The sequence below is a fragment of the Seriola aureovittata genome, chromosome 7, assembly GCF_021018895.1.
Source record: "Seriola aureovittata isolate HTS-2021-v1 ecotype China chromosome 7, ASM2101889v1, whole genome shotgun sequence".
NCBI lineage: Eukaryota > Metazoa > Chordata > Actinopteri > Carangiformes > Carangidae > Seriola > Seriola aureovittata.
The window spans coordinates 13,678,712-13,698,821 of NC_079370.1; the positions used below are offsets into that span (position 1 = coordinate 13,678,712).

Consider the following 20,110-nt stretch of genomic DNA (forward strand, 5'->3'; position numbering starts at 1 on the left):
GTGTTTTGGGGGAAGAAAGCTCATGAAAAGGTGACAGAGAGAAATCAAGTTAGTTGCGTCTGTCATGTGTCATGTCAGGCCCTCCCTTATGCTAATGTACTCTTCATCTGTGTCATAGAAGGATAATGACTCTCAGCGCAGAGAGGCCGCTGAAGCACTCAGACGCAGAGTAAAGCTCTGCTGTCCACTCCACAGTCAGCCTCTCTGTCTGAATGCTCCACTGTTTCTCTCGTTCTTGCTGTTTCTATTTGTCTGTCTCTGTTTCTACTCTTCCCTGTCTCCGTTTGTCTGTCTGCCTCTCTGTCTCCACACTCTCCTCCTCTTGTCTGTTTCCCTGTTTTTATCTCTGTGTCTATTTCCCTGTCTGACTTTGTCTTTCTAATCTGTCCTTGTATGTGTGCATCACCCATTTTTCATTCATACCCTATTATGTTTACTTCCTGGAAAACCAGACATTTAAAGTGTTTCTTCATGATGTGCACGTACAAGTACCTAAAAATCCAAACCACAATATACAATTTTTTAAATCTGGGATTTTTTCTGACTTTAAATGTATTATTTAAAAAGACATTTAATTGAAAAATCAAAAATTTGTTTGCCAGTCTGGTTTTGAGAAAAAACATGTGGCGGAGAAACACTCACTGTTTAATCAGTTATTGTTTTTCTCACAGTCCAGTTGCTCTATTTTCCTTGTACATTTCTATAACTGGAAGGTTGCTCATCACAAGGGGACATAGCTTTTGTATTTGCTGCATTTAAAAAAATCAGCTCATATTTTTTGGTAAAGAAAAAGAGAAAGGACGGGAAAAAAGTGAGCTTTATGCATACTGTAGTCTGTGTGAGTATGTGTGCCCGTTGCAGACAGCTCCCTGTGTTTCCCAGGCGAGCGGCATATGCTATAGCAGTTGTCCAGTGTGAGTGAATGGCCTGTCTCACATGGAAAGTGAAGGGTGGAGAGAAACTGAGGTTTCAGCTTGAGGGGACGTGGGGGGATAGCACATAGCCCTGGGGAAGTTTAACGATGTACAATGCAAGAAGAGTGTGAGTGTGTGTGTGTGTGTGTGTGTGTGTGTGTGTGTGTGTGTGTGTGTGTGTGTGTGTGTGTGTGTGTGTGTGTGTGTGTGTGTGTGTGTTGTGTCTGCCTGAGGTGAACTAGAGGATGTTGATGTTGATGTGTTCTGATGGGCTCACACACAGACACAGACCCTGCCTGTGACTCACAGACGAGATGCACGTATCCCCTCTGGGACACCCTGAGGAACACACACACACACACACACACACACACACACACACAGACATACATATGCTTGCCAGGTTAGATATCTGCCGGAGCCACTCATGGATCTTGTTCTAGCAGGAGAGAGGGATTCGAGTGGGGAGGGGAGTGTGGGATCGTCGGGACGTTTGACTGCAATTCTTTAGAGATTGAAGCTGCAGTTGAAGCATCTCATTGTGTCTCTGCAAATTTTTTCTGCAGTGAATTTCTCTGTGAAATTAGATTGGGACTTCTAGGGGTTTCTTGCTCACCTCTGGCTCACCCCCTACATTGGAATAAATGTGTGTAAGCACAATGTAGACAATGTTCTGTCCCTATAGTGTGGGCCATGAATAGTCCTTATTGAGTGGCTGTGTGGAGTGCGAGGGAGGTTTCTGGGTGCATGGCTGACTTCTCTCGGGGCACCGACCACAGAAGTTTAGGACAGCAACCGGAGGCTGCAAGCTTGATAAAGATGGATCATGAGGCTAGATGAGAAGAGCGAGGCGGTACTCAAGTCGTAGCTCTGAGCCAAAGACTTTGCCTCATTCTCTCCCTGACTCACTGCACATAATCAGACATTAAAACATGAGTAAAGCACTTACATTAGCCATCGCTTGCTGTGGATGAGGACGGTCATGTGCACATAGGAATGTGCGTGTACATTTGGAAAGATAGAGAAGAAGATACAAATACACAATCTTGGAGACACAAAAATGAGCCCGAGGGTTAATATGCTGTGTGTGACGCCAACCGTATGCTCGTTATAATAGTGCTGGGAGCCTCCAAGTGACAGATATCTCTCACACACACACACACACACACACACACACATACACAATGGATGATCAGTAGTTCATTTTGAGATCAAAGCATTCGTCACAAGTGACTGCCCATTTATTAGGACAAACAGAAAATGAATTTGACATCAGCGCAGCTGTTAGACGCTGCATTCACTCCTCTAAAGTTCTTTGAGTCTCGGAAGCAATGATGTCTGTGTATGAGAAGGTGGTAAGAGGAAAGACACAGGATCACAATGCGAATTTACCCAGCACAACAAGAGAGATGCAGTAGTGGGAAGTTGCTCTTGACCAGACATTCGTGTCTCTGCTTTGTCAGAAAGAAATAAGATGTACCTCAGGCAACAATGTTGTTGAAGGTTGTTGATGTGACTGTTAATTTATAGCACAGCAATTTAGGAGTATCCTTTCACCCTGTTCACAAGTTTTCAGTAAGCTGCCAGCTATTCATTCTTGAATGCATCTATTGTCCCCAATGGGCCACTGTAGGTGAGTTGTGGGAACTGGTGACGTGGGGATTCTTTCCAAAGCATTCTGAGTGTGGACAAGCGTGAATGTGTGGTATATTATGATTTAAAACTAATCAGTATTGGACAAATGGAGAGTTTGTTTGCCAACATGCAGTAAAAATGTATTATGTCTTTGTTTGAAGATAAGTGTGTGTGTGTGTGTGTGTGTGTGTGTGTGTGTGTGTGTGTGTGTGTGTGTGTGTGTGTGTGTGTGTGAGAGTGTGTGTGTGTGTGTGTTTGTGTGTGGAGAGAGAGTTGAGGAATGCCCACAACCAAGGTTTTGAGGACATAAGGGCTCAGATGAAAAACCATTTTGAATGGTCTGCAACATATGTGATGGCAATGTAATGGGGATCAGTATGAGGTCGGAGTAGATAATTACGTTTGGGAAAAAAAATGCATAATGGCACATCAAAGGGCAATAACCTCAGCTACTGCAGGGTCGACAATCCAAAATACTCAGCATCAAATGCATTACAACATTGACTGCACAAGTAACACTCATCTAAATGCATCACACCCACAGCTGCAACACTGTGTCAATCAAACAATGCCAAAATCATCTATTGTAGAAAACACCAATGCATGTCAGCTCAGGGATGATAATATCCTGAGCAGTCCGGACCGCTCGGCTGATGAAGGATGGTGGTACAATACACAGCCTTTTACCACTGTTATGCTGCAACCTGAACTTATATAGACACTTCTAAACTGACTATTCAGTAACTCACTACCTGTAGCATGTACTTCACTGTGAGTGGCTGCGATAACATGTGAGTACTCTGCACTCTCACACAGGATGGAGAACTTCTTCCCATGACACCCCGATGATATACGTCACGCCCACGCAGGTTACCCACAAGCCCGTGTTTTCTTATTGTGTAAATAAACCTTTCTCAAAGCGTTCTTATTTGTTAGTAAACATGTCTTGGTGCAGACTATTTTTCAGAACATTTTTAACAAATAATGCTTATTTAAGTGATGGTGACAAAAAAATCGAGTCCCCAGACAAGTCCCCAGTGTGAATGACACCTATGCCCATAGCTGATCTCCCATGAGCCCTGTGTTTGTGTTTATGTGTGTCATGTTCTTCTTAACCGCCCTAACGTTCCACAAGGTGTGCCTCTGTGCCGCCTCTGGCATCATTTTAATATCAGTTCCTGATGTGCCTGCCTGGTGAACCTGATCCCTGTCCATTGTCACAGCTGTGGTTACAAAAATCACAAGAGAAGGACACATACACACCGACAAACAGATCATGAAACGGGAGCAGAGTTGCTCCACACGAAGTGTTAAAGGATTATTCTGCTTTATTAAAACATATTATTTTCGTCATTTTGTTTCTACCAGTGATAATGACATCACACTCACCAAGTTAAAGGTGTAATCCACTGATTTTGTGCATCAGTTTACAATTCCTTGTTGGTACTCCTAACTGTGAAAACAGCTGTGTAATGTCTTCTGTGTCTCTGGAATAGCTTTGTAAAGTCTAAGAAAATAACTCTGATGATGCTGTCACAGTTACAGTCTCAGCTTTGACTTTACCAGCCATGAGAGGTGAATATAGAATACTTTCTATTGATAGTCTGTCTTCTGCAAGTCCTCCACCTTTATGGAAGTGCAATACTAAACCACTGGAGAGCCCCCGTTATTTGCTCAGAGCTTTCCTGTGGGATATCTCCAAATAAAGCGGTTTAGATAAATCGGTAAATCTGTTCTCTCGCTAACAAGCCGTTTGATCATCTGACAGTGATATTGTCATTTGAGTATGAGATCTTAGATACTGTCCTTCGGTGCATAAAATACTTTCATTTGGTGTGTATAATGTTATCAGGATTCTTATAAACACTGACCACAGCCATTAAAATAAGAGGAAAATGATAAGTTTTAATAAACCAGAATCATCCTTTAAGCCGTGGTTTCGTTTGGTTGACTATTCTTGTGTTAACATTTGTCTGTCTCCAGTGTCAACACTCTGTAAATGGGTTTTTAACTATCAGCTGTGATGTTAACAGGGACAAAGAAAGAATGTGTCACGGCTCTGATTCAGCCTCTGTCCCTCTCTTCACTTTTCGCCTGCATTCCTTTCATCTGCGAACTTGTTTCTTTTTTCCTCTGCATGACTTCATGAGTGTAATGGCAAATCATAGATTTTGTTTTATTGCACTTTAGACTGCTATTAGGTAAACGTCTTCAACGCGCGTCTATAGTGAGGAATAAACCTGACCACTTAGGTATTTGAGGAATCCACAGCATCATCACATTCTGGTCTGATAACAGTGGAACAGCCTGATTCCTATCACCTGCGATGTTGTAATTGTCTCTGTCTATGTGTGTATTTGTCTGTGTGGGAGTGAGACGTGTTGTGTCCTCATACCATAATAGGCTTCTCCGAATAACTGTGCCATAATTCTAGTCTCGTGAGTAGATACAGCCGGCTGTAGCCTGAAAAGGAAGAGAGAGAGAGAGAGATAGGGGAAGATAGTAGCTGTAGCTCTCACTTTCACTCACTGTTTCAAACACACACACACACACACACACACACACACACACACACACACACACACACACACACACACACACACACACACACACACACACACACACGCGCTGGACTCTAATTCACCCTCTATGTCAGACATCAAGGTTTCCGGAAGGAATTCCAGGCATCCCGGGAACTATCTTCCTGATTCCTAAAGGCTTAGCATTATGCTCATCCTGTCTAGATCCTCAGCCAAGAAACACACAGACACACACACACACACACACACACACACACACCACACACACACACACACACACACACACACACACACACACACACACACACACACACAGTCCAACAAGCCCAGATATCCACTTGGACGAGCTGAATTTACGTTGTGACTGAGCAGCAGGGAATGCTGTTGTAATCCTTGCTGTGCTGAACCACAAATGATTTATTCCATCGGCGATGCTGAGCTGGCAAGCGCTTACACACACACACACACTAACGGGGATACCACATAGACAACAGTATATGCACGAGTATGTTCGGATTAGATGAGAGGGAGAAAGTTAAAAGATAGATAACCTGTTGAAAGATGTCACACTTGACTCAAATTGGTGGTTTGGAGATGAGAGGCGGGCTCTCACCACAGCTCCTCTTACCCTCAGCCTGCTCTCATGCCTGTCTGTGTCAGACCCACAGACTCTCAGGTTCACTTTTCCACTGTGAGGGTAAAGTCAGGGTCTACACTCCTCTGTGTTTAGACAACACAGAGTCAGCTTGTACAAGGGACAAGGGACTCCAGAGCTTTTTACTCAACAGGGGTGGTAGGTACATGGACAAAAGTAAGTGGACACCCAAACACTACCCCAATTGAACATCTCATTCTAAAATGATACGCAGCTACAACAACCTCCACTCTTCTGGTTTCAGGCTTTCTATCAGATTTTGGATTCTGGCTGCAGGGACTGATTTTCTATTTGTTACTGGGCCTAGCTTTTTTTTAGAGAGGCTTTGTCATATTTAAACAGGAAGGGATCTTCCCAAACTAGTGCCACAGAAGCACATTTTCATTTTTAGAAACACTGTATTCTGTAGAATTAATACTTTACTTAACTGGAACTAAAGGGACTAGCCCAAACCATGGGTTAACATTGAATAGTCCCATACAAGAGTATACGAACAGGGGTGTCATACATTTATACATATAAGTACTTTGTGTGTTTATATAACAGTATATGTAGTTTATTCATTTACTGGCTCATGACAAATTAAAGGAAAAAAAATAGATAACTGGGTGTAGGAATATAAACATAAATGCTTCTATACAGGACATGAAAAGTCTCTAAATGGTTTGATGAGCATGATGTGAATTTTATGCTGCGACCACTGCAGTCACCAAATCTCAACCCAGCCTATGGGAGATGTTGGATAGACGTGTTATTGGGTTTTCAGACTGAAAGCAGCACTTTACCCAAAAACACAAGTGGATGTGTTGGTGGGGATGTGTTGTTTCAGGTGCCAGTGAGATGATAAAATATGAAAGCGCCGGTTTGAGTGGTAGATCCATGAGTTTGAAGGCTTGTTTCAGCTGCCACATCATTCAGCAGTGGTTTATTATATATGATAAAGTGATAAAGTTGCATTACCGCAAAAGTAAAGCCAGGTTCAGCTTTCTACACTTCTCCAATGTCTTTGTGGGAACAGGTTTAGACAGAGCTCTTAAGGCAAGGAGCAGTGAAGCTGCTCTGGCAGTTTGCTGTGGCACACCAACTTATGTTGGTTTTTCCATTAATTTGTCACCTATCTGTATGTGTATGCTGAGCATTTTTCATGTGCTCTCTCTGTTGCAGCAGCTGATTTTCAGCGTTTTTGAGTGTGAACCTTCTGAATATAATCAGAGATATTTCACTCTCATCGCCAATTCCCACTTGCTCGTTCACTCAAATTTGAGATCTCGCACTCCATAGTGGACGACGGGTGAGTGAGTGCTTTGGAGTGTGCGTGAGTGTGCAGCCGGTGGAGTGCTGTGTCCATGAAAGACTCTTCTTCAACCCACTTGGCGGGGAAGAGAAGAGCGGGCTGCCGTGGAATTGAGAACCCTCATCCCCTTCACTACAGTGTGAGAGAGCCACTGGGTCCACGCTAAGTGCTGCTGGGCACTATTACTGTGAAAAGGACCCCTCTCTAGGGTGTCCTTTCAAGTGTCTGCTGAACGGGACACTACTGAGAGCCATGGCCAACTAGTGTGTGTGTGTGTGTGTGTGTGTGTGTGTGTGTGTGTGTGTGTGTGTGTGTGTGTGTGTGTGTGTGTGTGTGTGTGTGTGTGTGTGTGTGTGTGTGTGTGTGTGTGTGTGTGTGTGTGTTGTGTGTGTGTGTGTGTGTGTGTGTGTGTGTGTGTGTGTGTGTGTGTGTGTGTGTTGTGTGTGTGTGTGTGTGTGTGTGTGTGTGTGTGTGCGTCTGCATGTGTGGGCCAGTGTACTCACTTGTATAATGCGTTGCCGGGAAGGTTTGTGCAGCTGAAACCAGATCAGGTATGTGTGACAGCCACCGCGTGAGTGTGCATTTATAGAGCAGCGCGTGTGTGTGCCAGGTTACAGTATTAATAGATGGCAGTGTGTTTGTACAGGCCACTAATAGCCACATGGCTGATATTAGTGGATCAGTTTCCATCACACTCTGTGGCGTAGAAGCGCCTGATTCAGCAGGTGTCCCCCTGAATGTCCTCACTGTTCTCTGGCTCCTTCAAAAGTGTCTTAGTGTCCTAAGGAGGGTTTGCCTTGTGATGTGGCCTGACCGCTGACCTGCTTAACTGTGTGACCCCTGGCAGGTATATATATCCATGGAAAGGATGGAGCTGAGGCTCGGGAGGAGCTGGAGAGCGTCGCGAATGCTTATAAAGCATTTTTTAATTTATTGATATTTCATCCATGTGTTTTATTAATAGAGCGATAAAATTTAAAAAGGATCCAAACAACTAATATATAGATAAATAAAAGTGTGATATGTCAATGTAATTTAATTTAGAAATAAATTTAATCAGTTTTTAAAATGAAATTAAACATGAAATTAATGATAACAATATCATTTTCAAAAGGAGCTTAGTCTTTATTGTTTTCATGAAAAACAGACAAAAACACCAAAAAGAAAATAAAATGAATAGGAAGAAATAAATTATCATAGAAATTAATACAAAAATGGATATTTAAAGGAGGGTTCTTCTTTCAATTCTCTCTTTTACGAATTGGCTCTCCATTTCCTTTTCCATTTGCCACCTCTATTAGCATTGATGTGGAACTCTGGGACCTTGTTGTGGCAAAGCTATGCTAATCCGCTGTGAGAGCTCTCGTTGGGTATCATCTGTGCTTGTCGACAGCATGTACTCTTGAAAGCTTCAGGATGGCAGTGATTCATTTGTGGCTGAGGTGTTTTTTGGAGTAGAGACTAATGGAGAAGGGAAGGGACCTCGGAGTTAGTAGACAAAGCTAATTAAGTGAGTCTTGAGATATTTGTACCGTGTTTCTCAGTATGGTAAAATGTAGCAAAGTGAAGGGTTTGAATCCCACGTGATGGAAATGTAAGTACTTGTAGCGCCTTCAGGATAATTTGCATAGTTTGGATGGAATTTTTCCAGAAGGCATATTATTTATTATTTCTAGTTTTCTAAAGGGTCTGAAGCATCTTTCTATATTTCAGTTTCTGTAGCAATTTTTTTTTTCACCTGAGTAGGAAAAAAATATGATTTGCCTTGTTAGGCCTTTATCATCATCCTTAGCTTTGCCTGGTTAATACCCAGAGTTCTCTGTGCTGTCGATTCGGAAATACGAGTCCTGCCTTGTTTTTTTCTTGACCACCAGGCATTTTTGAGTTTATCTGTTGTAACTGGTTTTGAGTTTAAGTGTCATAGAGTTTTATCTCATCCAATTCAGGAGCATGTAGTTTTTCAATTGAAGTTATAACATAATATTTTAGAATGCCGAATCTTCAAACTGTCTTTATAAAATGTCCAGCTGGCAGTGATAACATGTTAGTAATCAAAGTTATAGTGAAACTGGATATTGATTCTTATCTTGTTCTCCTTCCACACGCTGATCCAATGTGTTGCTGTAGTGCTGTATGGGATGTGTTGGAGGGTCAATAAGTAACACCACAGGAACAGAAAGTCTCCTCAACTTATGATGAGTTATGAAGAGTTTGACAAGTTTAATCTGGGTCATGCAATTTGTGGAGGATCATGTTACTTTGCGCAGCAGTAAACTGACAGGTGGTGTGATCATGTTCAAGGCACCTGTGTGTGTGTGTGTGTGTGTGTGTGTGTGTGTGTGTGTGTGTGTGTGTGTGTGTGTGTGTGTGTGTGTGAGAGTGTGTGAGAGTGTGTGAGAGTGTGTGTGTGTTTTTGCGCGCTCATATGTACGTGTTACACAAGCCCATAATTATACTGTCAGGAGGAGACTGAGTGGAATTATACAGATATGAATACAGTATGCTAGTGCACATATGTGCAGACACACACACAGACATACACACACTTCACTTAAACAGCATCATGAGTTGGCAGTGGGCTCCTTTTCCACCTCAGGTCAGGCTTAGTTCATGCACAAAGAGTGAATGAGACTGTGTGTGCGTGTGTGTGTGTGTGTGTATGTGTGTGTATGTGTGGGTGTGTTTGTGTGCGTGTGTATGTGCGCGTGCACGTGCATGTGTGTGTGTGTGTGTGTGTGTGTGGTAACCCTGCTCCAGTTTTATTTTTAAAGTGAGCTCAGACAAAGGCCTCCAGTCAGACTGCTCTGAGAACAGGACCTTGGGAACATGACCAGTGACTGTTGTGTCGCTGTGTGTGTGTGTGTGTGTTGTGTGTGTGTGTGTGTGTGTCGCTGTGTGTGTGTGTGTGTGTGTGTGTGTGTGTGTGTGTGTGTGTGTGTGTGCGTGCGTGCGTGCGTGCGTGCGCGCGTGTGTGAGAGAGCGAGAGAGAGAGAGAGAGGGTGAGAGTGTGTATCCGACTTTTCTCTTGTAAAGAAGTCGCTTATTCAAGCTGAAAAGGAACAGAGAGGAAAAAGCTCTTGAAAATCCTTGCCAGATGTGCAAGAGCACAACTCTCTCTCTTTCTCTTTCTCTTTCTCCCTCTCTCTCACACACACACATACACACACACACACTAACATTGTGCCCTTGAAAGTTGGCTTAGTGGACATTTGAATGTCAAGGGACGTCACTGTGTGATGTCATAGGAAGGATTTTATTTGCGATAGGAGCAATTTACCCACACACACACACACACACACACACACACACACACACACACACACACACACACACAAAGTGTTATGCACAGTGGACACAGTGAGTAGACTTTGCCTACACACAGACCACACCACACCCAGCAAAGCACTTTCTCAACAGGTTTGTGGAAAAGGAAAAGAAAGAAAGAACGGAACAGAAGAAAAGAAAATAGAAGGCAAGAGGATGTAAGGGAGGAGAGAAGGTAGATGAGGGGAGAGTGTGTGGACAAGAAAATTAGAAAAGATTAGGAGAAGTGAGGAGAGGAAACAAGGAAAGGAAATGAGGAGAGGAGAATGAACGAGAGGAGATGAAAGGAAACAAGAGGAGAGGTAACGAGAGAAGAGGAGAGGACAGGAGAAGAAAGAAAAGAGTAGACTAGAATAAAAAGAGGACAGAGGGTGAAAGGAAAGGAGATGAGAGAGGTAAAGAGAAAAGAAGAGAAGGGGGGATAGAGAAGATGAGAGAGGAGGATCCATAAGACAAGAGGAGAGGAGAAGAAAGAAGATGGAAGGGAGGAGAGAGGATGAGAAGGAGAACAGAAGAGGAGGGAAAGAAGAGAGGAGAGGAGACGATCACATCCTTCTCAATACCTCTCCCCTGTTCCCTTTTACTTTCAAAGCTTCTCAGACCTGCAGACACCAGAGGACTTGGGGAAGTCTGGCCTCAGTTACATCACATCACACACACACACACACACACACACACACACACACACAACTTGAGCGTAATCTGTCCCATAACTACACCGCTGCCAGCCCCCGTCTTTCCTTTCTTTCTTTCTTCCTTTCTTCCTGTGTTTTCAAGTCTTTTTTTCCAGCGCTCATGACGCACTCTGGTATAATGAAACTGTTAAAAGGAGTCCGGTAGAGGCTGGGGCCGAGACCAAGAGGGGGTGGGGAGGGTGGGGGGAGGTGTAAAGTGACACCACACCAGGGCACTATATTTACAACGTGCCTCTGTAACACACAGCCTATTTATAGCTGCCAGATCTTTTCTCAGCGTCTGCCGCACACTGTTGCACCGTCACAAACACAGGCATCAGATGGCACTGGTGGATTCACACTGCGCGGTGCTGCCAAAGGGAACACGCCTTATCCTTGAGCATTTTCCTTTGCAAACCCAACCTCACCTCGCTACAGCCACCTTCCACCCATCACACTCGCACATTCAGGACATTCTCTCCTCGCCTCTGTTTGCTCTCGGTCTTTTCTTTCCTTGTCTGTCACCGATCTGTCTTTTATTAAGATGAAAGGAGAGAATAGGGACTTCACCTTCTTTCATTGCTTAACTTTGCCATTAGGCAGGAGAGAAAGACAAGAAAAACAGGTGAGGTAATTATAAGGGCTCAAATGTGATTATGAATTAAAACAGTCATATGCAGTGATATTGTGCATGCACACACAAACATGCACACCTGGCCAGTGGTGAAGGAAGGAAGTATTCAGGCCCTTTACTTTAGAAAAACTAGCAATACTGCAACATAAAAATACTTTATCACACATACAGTAAAAGTGCCGCATTGATGGAAGTAAGGAAGAAGTATCAGAAAAATGCAAAATGCACTTAAAGTATCAAAAATCAAAGTACTCATAAAAATTGCCCTAGTGAGTGTTATTGTTTTGCATTAATTTTGTTGTAGTTGGTTGAGGTGGAGCTAATTTGAACTATTTTATATACTTAGTTTAATCCATAATTGTGCATCACATTTTATAAGAAGATCATTCGAGGAAGGTTTTCACCGTGTTTGTGTCATGGTGTGATGTTGCTGAGTCAGGACAGAAAAATTGGAAAAAACAGGCAAGATAAGTGAAAGGATTTAAATGTGGTTAAATATTATACACACTTTCATATGCAGCACTTTTGTACTTGTACACACAAACACACACACATCTGACTCAGGTTTCTGGTACAGGAGAGGAATTCATTCATAGTATCATGACTGCCCCCTCTGGACTGTTGTTACTGTGTCAGTGTTTCTGTCTCTTGGTAAACAAACATCACTAACACGCACACACTCAAGTAAAAAGCCAAATTACGCATTTGATCACTCACACAAAAGGAGGCCAAAAAAACAATATTCTCAGAATTTTCAGAACACACGCAATAACTTCACCCTTCGCCCAGAGACACATTTTCACATCTAATTCTGACGTCCTGAGCTCAGTGTTTTCATCAGCCTGTGGCCTAAGGCCCATACTAAAATTAAGTGTCCTTAACACCATTACAAAATCCCATCGTGCCCTTCATGTGAGAATATTTAACATTTTTTCTCCCTAAGTAAAATATTTTTTGCCTCAGTACACGGTTTTTCATATTCAGCCTTTTGTAATCTCCCTGCCTGCAGCTCCCAGCAGTTCGCTGTTCCTTACAGAGTCTCTGTTGTGCGTGTGTGTGTGTGGTTGTCAGAGGGAACAAACAAGGTTAATATCAACTGTGTAGTTAAAATTAATAGATTACTTTAGCCTAAAGGCGCTTTTTTCATCATTGATTAGTATAAAGATAACCATAACTGTAACAACATTTAAATGAATAAGAGTGAATAGAACATCTGTGTGTACAATGAGAGCTATAAAATAAACAAATCTATAACATAACTGCATGTTTAGTTTGACTTTGTTGGACTCCAGGGTGATTTAGAGGCATAGACATTTAAACATATACAGTCATTTTAAATGAAGTTGTAAAAGTGGGGTAAGGGTTTGCTAGTTTACTGCAGCACGGTTTCATTCACAAAAAACCTTTCATTGGTCAAGTATGAGTGCTTGAGCTAAGAAAGGGTGACCAACCTAACAAACATATCCCCCGGCGTCCCAGAAGCCCCTGATTCACTGCATGTCGACTGGATTTGGTATATAGTTGCGTCAGAAAGCATTCAGATCCCTTTTCTTTTTGCACACTCGATTGTGTTGTAGCTTTAATTGTCAATGGATAAAATTGATACACTCAGTCAATCATAATGACAAAGTGAAAACTTGGTTTTAGAAATGTTTGCAAATTCATTAAAAATCAAGGTATTATAAAGTAACCCTAACACTTAATTAAACTCATCAGACCGGAGAGTCCTTTAAACTCGCTCTCTTTCCCTTACATGCCTTTTTTTTCAAAGTGGCTTCCGTCTAGCCGCTCTACCATAAAGGCCTGATTGATAGAGTGTTGTTGAGATGGTCGCCTTTCAGCAGGTTCTCCCATCTCTCCAGAGGACTTGTGAAACTCTCTCAGAGTGACCTTTGGATTCTTGGTCACCTCCCTGACCAAGGCCCTTCTTGCCCAATGACTCAGTTTGGACACATGACCAACTCTAGGAAGAGAGTCCTGCCACACTCAAAGGTTTAGAAATGGTTTCATATTATACCCTTGCACCAATCTGTCCCTCACCCGAGGTCCACAGAGAAGTCATGGCTTGGTTTTAGTCCTGACATGCAGTATGAATTGTGGGACCTTTTTTATACACAGGTCTGTGCCTTTCTAAACTACTGTATGCCCAATCAATTCAGTTTGCCACAGGTGAATTCAATTTATAGATGCATCCCAAGAAAAATTAAAGCAAAGAGGACGCACCTAATCATAATCTGGAGAGCCAGAGTAGATGGTCTTTATACAATAGTAAATGTGAGATTTCAGTTCATTCATTCACAACAAAGTTGTTGTATTTGTTAGGGGCCCTGTGGCAAGATCTATTTATAAGATGTTGTAATTATTTTATCTTATACTGTGCTTATGCTGCATATTCCCAATTAAAGTTGTTTAATAAAATAACAGCAAATTTGTGTCAGTACCACAAATGTATAATGTACAGAGGACTGGATTGTTGGGGTTGAATTGTATTTATAATAATAATAATAATATAATATAATTTTCATAGTTTTCTTAATTAACATTTTACATATGACTTGATTTTGAGTGTGAGAGCAAGACCGAGAGGGAGTGAGATGTCTTCTTTTTTTTTTCTTTTGGTGTGACCTGTGTCTCTCTGTTTCTTTCCCTGTGGGGCATGACAGTGAACTGTGTTGACAATCTGAGACTGTTAAACCATAATACAGGTATGTGCTGTTGTTTTCAGTGGCTGTATGTGTGGGAAAGCTGTAGCGAAGCTGCTCTGAACCCTGAGCTGGCGCTGTTTGTTGGGCCTATCGCCATTAACCAGACGACTGTAGACGGAGCTGAGGTGCCTGTAGGCATCTGAGTGTGCAGGGGCTGTCGTACGTCGCTGCGGTGGTGTGAGTTAGGGTGTGTGTTTACTCAACAGGGTGTTAACGTCAGTCAAGGAAGTCGATGTTTATCCTCACACGTGTCAAGAGAGAAGCATGTGAGTGTGTGTACACCACTTTGCTTTGCCATCATCTCTCTACTGTCCCCAAACACACAGATACACACATATACAGAGACCAATGTGTCCTGACTCAGCCTTTATTGAGCCAATGATAGTGGATATACCCACCAGCTGGCCAATACAACCATACAACAACTGTATGGTAGTTTTCCATGTGTGTGTTGGAGGGCTAAGGGGGGCACAGGGTACAGTTGCTCAGTAGCCTGTGCTTTTCGATTGTAATATCTATGGTGGGTGGTGTGAGAGCGTCACCACTGCTTCCTGTGCGCAGTGCTACAGATACACACATACACAAAAACACAAGACGATATTAGTGACTACGTAGAACAATGTGGCACACAATATGAGAACAGCATCACAATACATCCACTAATAACATGTTGCAGTCAGGGTCGTCCCCTATCTGTCTCTCGCTGAGTCCTTTGGGGGGAGGTTTGTGGCCACTTTCCCAGCTCTCCCTCGGGAGTCCGTTCCAGCTGCTGCAGCTCCACATGGTCCCAAGCCTCAACCCGACTTCGCGGACCACGGCCGCAGTCTGTGTGCTGACATCACTGTCCGGGCTTCCACGCACAGGCAGCTCAGACCAGCACATACGCACGCCTACAGGGACGTCACGGCCGAGACGACTCACACGCAGACACATTGTTGCTTGTCTGTGGAAGCTGTAGTTCCCTGGGCCTCTGAGTTGTAGTTCTCAGGGGTAAAGCGTTATGGGCACTGGACTTTAAATATTTATGAGTTGCTATGAAACTGACTCGTTTGATGGGACACACAGGAAGAACAGAGATCTTATTAAAGGCTCAATTACACCGGGTTAGTCTGTTAACATTTGCATTTTTGTGTGAAACATTACAAAGTGATGTGGTTGGTACATGATGTGAACATTTCTTGACCATTTTAATTTGCAGCTCTGAAAGCACATATGACACACATCGCTTGGGCCTGTAAGAAATCTTGTGCGACATACATTAACAGCTGAGATGCTGCATGAACAGAGCTGGATATTTGACCTCAGTACATTTTGTGTATTGACTGAAATGTATCCATAGCACAGAGTAGTGAAAACTGTCACTTACTGAGAGGTGACATCAAATGCTTATTATTTGATCTAGATTATGAAATAATGAAGTATAAGAGTATAGCTCTGCCAAACCAGCCACAATAAGAGAAAGCAGCTGTGTGGGTGTGAAGGACCTTTAAACACTTAGGTTAGAGTGATCGCAGGTGTAGTTAAAGGAAAAAGGGTTTTTTAGAAGAACATGTTGCTATTCCTCCAACAAAGGTACTGAAAATTAGTTCATCTGAAAATCTTATATGGTTCATGGAAGACATTTTGACATGTCACAGTCGCATATTGATGACGGAGTTCCATTTAGCTGCCTCAGGTTGAGGGTCCCGGCATTGTGTATGCGGATCTGAGTACTGAGCCATTGTTATAAATAGTGAACGTTGGTTCACTACGTTATGGTTGTTGTGCTTTAAAGCCTGTGTAGTTGATGGATCTGTGAGGTATCAAGCAGCTTGCATGGGTAGTCCGCCTTTCCCCATCGCTCCGGCTTCTGGCGCAACAGTCATGTTTTCCACATGGAAGAATAAAAATGTGTATATTTGTGTGTGTGTGTGGGTGGATCTGTTGCGTGTTGAGTGTTGGTGGATTTGTGAAAAGGGCAATCGGGATTGAGGGCTATATTCCACATTGTTCTCTCTCCCATTTGAGGAAGAGTTTTCCTATATTTTAAACACCCTTTGGCTCCATTAAGACATTACTTGTAACTAAAGATTGTAAGGCTGAATGAACTTGAAATTTATAAAACTTAAAGATAATGATAAAAGATGAGTTGTTTCCACTAAATTCATGTATAATTTTTACTAGTGTACAAACTGATCTATATTTACTTTTGGTAATTTTACTGTGTATAGTTAAGTAGGCGTAAAAAGGAAAAAAAGAAAAGAAAGATTTTGTGTTCATATAAATTATTTTCAGCTCAGTTTGCAATTTTGCAACTCTACAAAACACCTGTCAGTGATGCATGCCTGAAATCTCTTTACTGCTGTTTACTGCTCACCTTGGAGTAAACTACAAGTGTGTTATGGAGAAAATAGTGAATGAGTGTCTAAGGGAGAGATTTCAGACACTGCTTAGGAAGTATGGGACACGTAGCACAAATTCACACTTCTCTGGTCATTGTTGGACGTCTGACACTCACCCACCCCTGCACCACTACATCCTATCACCTTGATTCTTTCTCCCTTCTTGCGCCTTTCCCCCTCTTTCCTTCCCTATTTTGCCTCTGGCTTTACAGCCCTGTCAGAGGAGGTGTCAGAGGCACTGGTGTCCGCCTTGCTGTCTCTCACTGGCTGTCATCCCTTGAGGTGAACACTCTCAGTTTTCATGTTCACAACTCTCACAACTCAATCTCAGCAGAAAAGAGTACAGTGAGGGGAAAATAATCTTCTGAGAAATATTGAGGAGGACGGTTGGAAGGATGTAGAAATGGAGGGATGGAGGGATGGAGGGGAAGAGCCTGAGGGGGACAGGTTGTCCTGTATCAGGCCTGGTTGAATCTCGGCATTGATCTCATGAATAATAGAGCTCCAGTGGCCATGCGACGATATTAAACGTGACATCTGACGAGAACCTGGATCCACCTCTCCTCAGAGCCACATACACTCAACAAACACACACACAAACACACTCTTGCACATGCGTATATTTGTTTGTAACCTTGTAAATCTGTGACTAATCCAGTCTATCAGTGAGAGCATTTCAAATGAAAGTTTCCAAAAGGTCATTGTTAAGTTCCTGAAACATTAAGTTGAATCAAAGTTATCTCTGTTTGGCTACAAATCACTGACTCACAACAGAGTCATCAATATGAAACACCCTCATAAAAGAATAACAAGTTGCCTGCTAAACAAGACAAGCTCCTGTGTTTCCTTGTATTTCTCTGCTCCTTAATAATACATAGAAAAACAGCTAAAGTCCAGTGCTGACAGCTCTCACTCACACACACACGCACACACGCACACGCACACACATACACACACACACACACACACGCACACACATGCACGCTTCCACCGTTATGTTTACTCATGTTTACTGTCTGTCCCTCGCTCATCAGTCATTCACCGTGACAAATCTCTGTGAGAAGAATCTGCAAGTCTGCATTTTTCTTCCCCTGCAGATCGTATCTTGGAGTTTGTTTTACCTGTTTTTCTTTTCATCCATTTATTCATGCGAGCAACTGGTGAACGTCAGGGGGAAGCAGGAGCCCGGAGTGAGTGAGGTGAACGGACGAGGAACAGGGAACCAGTGGTGGAGAGTAACTAAGTACATTTACCTTTGTACTGTGCTTAAGTAGGGTACTTGCTTTTTACTTGAGTATCTCCAGCTTATGTTACTTTACACTTGCGTCACATGGAACATTTTTCTCAATAATGAATGCACTTTTACTTTTTGTACTGAAGTCAATTTCGCTGATTATATTCTGTACTTAGGTTAGATTCTGAATGCAGGACTTGTAATGGAGGATTTAACAGGATTGCCCTATTTTCACTTAAGTGAAAGAAAGGATGATGGGAAGGAGTTCAGAGACGTCAGGCAAACACAGAAGAACAAAGAAAAGAAAAAGCTCCAATCATCTTTTTCCCTGACACACCACCCACCCGCAAACACACACCTCACCCCGAGGCTTTTGGAGACTTAGGACTGGAAGACTGGCCTGTCATTATGTTATTATCCGCTTTATCGCCTGGGGCTTTGAAATGTGTATGATCACACACACACACACACACACGCATTGCATCCAAACTCACGCACAAATGCACAGAAGCCACCCCCCACCCCCACCTCCAAACCCACCCACTCCCGAACACTTACTCTGATTTATAGTTGAGTAATATGAGGGAATTCCCTGCTCAGACCTGCAGCAGGTAGGCAGCTGAGAGAGAAAGATAGATGAGCAGACATCCCAGGGGTGTAGTACGGTATGTGCTCATTCAGCGCAAAAGAGCCACGAAACGTAAGAGCAAACTGGACTAATATGCAAATTCTTGAGTCTCGTAAGCAGAGGGAGAGGGTTACGTAACCATTCAGGAGGATGTGTAAGTCAGGGCAGTGTGTCAAGACTGCAGTTGTTGCTTGTCCGGTCACAGCCACAGGTTAACCGAGTGCTGACATCATTTGAAGGAGAGTTGTGAATGAAAGTATTGTCTGAAAAAGAATTAAAAAAAGAATTGTTAATCAGATAAGAACAAAATGCAGTAAACTCATGTAGGTATATCTATGATGTATAAAATTAAACCATCACACCAGCTGTACGATCTTGAGATTCATCCACAAACACGCTTGGCTAAAGTTTGTGTTTGAAGCTTTGGGTATGCATTATATGAGAAACTGATTCACATATGTCCCCACTCCCTGAACACTTGGGATTCCATAATGCGCAGTCACATGCCACAATCACACACACACGCGCACACACACACACACACACACACACACACACCACATGCACTGACATGCCCTGAGAGCCCTGAAGAACAGAACATGCCTTAAAACAAAAAGAACAAGTGCTATGAGCAAATCAGGCAGCCACTATATGCAAATCAAGTGGCCTGAAAGAAGCCATTGCTGTGATAAGGCGGTTTTACAACATGTTTTACAATGTTTCAAAATGATCACAGACTCTTTTTTTGTTCACATAACAGGTAACTGTAGAATTAAATTTGTAGGTGGGGAAAGATATGCAGTTCATAGACCCAATCAAGACATGTACTGATGACTCATTCAACTCATTAACCTTTAATTCTGTATTACCTTTAAAGCTAATTTATATTTTTATAGTAACAGATAAATCAGTACATACTGTGTGTATATATATATATATATATATATATATATATATATACACACACACACACATACATATATGCCCTGAAAGGTGGGGCTTGTGGTGAAGAATCCACCACAGAGAATTATCACCTGAGTCTGCAGTTTCTCTTCCTTTATAACATCTTTCAGCTCATTGTTTTGTTTTTAAGGCCCACAGCTGGACACTAAAACAACTCCAGATGAATGCTATTGTTGCTCTGTATCTTTTAGCAGTATATATAGGCCATTGTTGGCCAAGAATTTCACTGTATGTCAGCACTGTGTTCACAACTTGTGTCCGCTGCCCCCAAGTGACCAAAAAAAAATCAAATATTTCAGGTTTGAGGAAACTCAGCGACTGTTGTTACAGACGGCCTTCCCCCATTCATCAACACTGCAACTCTGCTGCTCATTGTGTGGAAAGCATGTGAAATCAAAATCCACAAAGCCGCCACACCTGATATCTACAAGCTGTTTGGCATCGTGCAGAGAGAGAGAGAGAGAGAGAGAGAGAGAGAGAGAGAGAGGGGGAGATAATCTGAGTGCTGACATTCATTTATGCAACATCT

The 20,110-nt window shown here is 42.6% G+C and overlaps 1 protein-coding gene across 1 annotated transcript in view; it reads left to right on the forward strand.

The window, feature by feature from the left end:
• alg2 (ALG2 alpha-1,3/1,6-mannosyltransferase) overlaps positions 1 to 20,110 on the forward strand; it is a 61,732-nt gene that overhangs the window by 25,883 nt on the left and 15,739 nt on the right. The gene's annotated exons all lie outside the window — the stretch shown is intronic.